This window comes from Sceloporus occidentalis, unplaced genomic scaffold (genome assembly GCF_023333645.1).
Source record: "Sceloporus occidentalis isolate IW3139 unplaced genomic scaffold, rSceOcc1.0.p SCAF_1, whole genome shotgun sequence".
Classification (NCBI taxonomy): domain Eukaryota; kingdom Metazoa; phylum Chordata; class Lepidosauria; order Squamata; family Phrynosomatidae; genus Sceloporus; species Sceloporus occidentalis.
Window position 1 is genome coordinate 215097393 of NW_028316981.1, and position 2699 is coordinate 215100091.

General features: G+C 38.9%; 1 pseudogene; it reads right to left on the reverse strand.

The window, feature by feature from the left end:
* Nucleotides 1-2041: 2041 nt before the first annotated feature.
* Nucleotides 2042-2206, reverse strand: LOC149323381 (U2 spliceosomal RNA; annotated as a pseudogene).
* Nucleotides 2207-2699: the final 493 nt, after the last annotated feature.

A 2699-nucleotide genomic window follows, 5' to 3' on the forward strand; every position in this document is an offset into this window, starting at 1 on the left:
GAACCTTTGTTTGAATCCTTGTTCTGAACAGTGATCTGAATCTTTGGTCTGTGCCTTGATCTCAAGGCTTGGTACAAGTTTGATCTGAATCCTTGGTCTGAAACTTGATCTTGGTATGAACTTTGATCTGAATCCTTGGTCTGAACCTTGATCGGAATCCGGGGTCTGAACCTTGATCTGAATCCTTGGTCTGAACTTTGATCTGAAACCTGTGTCTGAATATTGATATGAATCCTTCATCTGAACCGTGATGTGAATCATTGGTTTAAACCTTGATCTAAATCCTAGGTCTGAAACTTGATCTGATTCCTTGGTACAAACCTTGATCTGAATCCTTGGTCGGAACATTTATTTGAAACCTGTGTCTGAATCTTGATATGTATCCTTCGTCTGAACCTTGTTCTGAATCCTTGGTCTGAACCTGAACCTGAATCCTTGGTCTAAACCTTGATCTGAATCCTTGGTCTATGTCTTTGTCTGAAACCTTGGTCTGTACCTTGATCTGAACCCTTGGTCTGAACCTTGATCTGAATCCCTTGTCTGAAACTTGATCTGATTCCTTGGTACAAACCATGATATGAATCCTTTTTCTGAACATTGATCTGAAACCTGTGTCTGAATCTTGATCTCAATCCTGCGTCTGAACCTTGTTCTGAATCCTTGGTCTGAATCTTTGTCTGAATCCTTGGTCTGTACATTGATCTGAATCCTTGGTCTGAAACTTGATCTTATTCCTTGCTACAAAGCTTGATCTGAATCCTTGGTCTGAACTTTGATCTGAAACCAATGTGTGAATCTTGATATGTATCCTTCATCTGAACGTTGATCTGAATCCTTGGTCTTGACCTTGATCTGAATCCCTTGTCTGAAACTGGATCTGCAGCTTTGGACTGAATCTTTGTCTGAATCCTTGGTCTTGACCTTGATCTGAACCCTTGGTCTGAATCTTTGTCTGAATCCTTGGTCTGTACATTGATCTGAATCATTGGTCTGAAACTTGATCTGATTCCTTGGTAGAAATCTTGATCTGAATCCTTGGTCTGAAATTTGATCTGAAACCTGTTTCTGCATCTTCATATGAATCCTTCATCTGAACCGTGATGTGATTCCTTGGTCTAAACCTTGATCTGAATCCTAGGTGTGAAACTTGATCTGATTCCTTGGTACAAACCTTGATCTGAATCCTTGGTCTGAACCTTGATCTGAAACCTGTGTCTGAATCTTGATATGTATCCTTCATGTGAATCGTGATGTGAATCCTTAGTATGAACCTTGATCTGAGTCCTTGGTTGGAAACTTGATCTGAATTGTCTGAACCTTTGTCAGAATGCTTGTTCTCATCATTTGAGTGAATCCATGGTCTGATTCTTGAACTTAATATTTGATCTGAACCTTTGTGTGAATCCTTGTTCTGAACCGTGATCTGAATCTTTGGTCCGTGCCTTGATCTCAAGGCTTGCTTGGTACACGTGTTGATCTGAATCCTTGGTTTGAACCTTGATCTTGGCATGAACTTTGATCTGAATGCTTGGTCTGAATCTTACACTTATAGGAAATCTTACACTTATATGAAACCGGGTGTGAACCTTGATCTGAATCCTTGGTCTGAATCTTTGAATCCTTGGTGTGTACCTTGATCTGAATCCTTGGTCTGAAACTTGATCTGAATCCCTTCTCTGAAACTTGATCTGATTCCTTGGTACAAACCTTGATATGAATCCTTTCTCTGAACCGTGATGTGAATCCTTGGTCTGAACCTGGATCTGAATCAATGTTCACCATAGGTTCACCATAAGTTGGAAATTACTTGAAGGAACACAACAACAAGAACAACAACAACACAGTTTTGCACAAACATTGTCTATTCATCATGTCCAATGTGGAGTGAGAATTTTTCGTCTGGTCAGCTATGCAGTTTTATTTATTTAACAAAACTCGTTTGCAATTTGGAGTTGTCTGGAACCTGTCTGGTAAATTTTCCTAATTTTATGGAAATGTAGTTTTCTTGGCTCAGATTGTACACCTAGTTGACTACAACATGTTGCTGAAGTAAAACTCAGCAGCATTCCTAGCTGAGGCATACAAAGGATGAAAATGTCCACCAAACTCATCTGAAATGCCACATATACAGTATTCCTTTTGCATTCAGTAATCTTTGCTATTAAGGGTACTACACTTGATCTTAGCCAAAAGGCAGAGAAGCAATATCTCAAGAGGAACGGAGAATATGTACATTAGTGGAGAGGTGCAGGTTCATACATGTGCACTTATCATTTTATATTGCAACATCTATGTGTAACTACAGAGAGAACATGCACGTCATCCCAGACACACTGCTGAATGGAGATATTTCAGGAACTCAGTGCCAGTTCTCATGTGCTAAACAACTACACACTGAACATAAAATTATATGTACCAAATGCTGAGCGGTATAGCTCTGGAAAACAGATACCTTTGACATTTTGCAAACTTTTCCATAAAGTTACTTTTTTTAAAAAAAATCCTCAATTGCTTCCAGATTTCCAGGTCCATATAAGTTACAAATCTGCCAGTACTGTAATTCCCTTATTTAAATTTGTAGTATAATTATTTTTGAGATATTTTGTACAATTCTGGGCATGCCACCCACATTTAAAAAAGGATACCATAAAAGCTGAAAAAGGTCTAGGAAAGGCCAAGTTCATGTTGTGTGCTGCAGT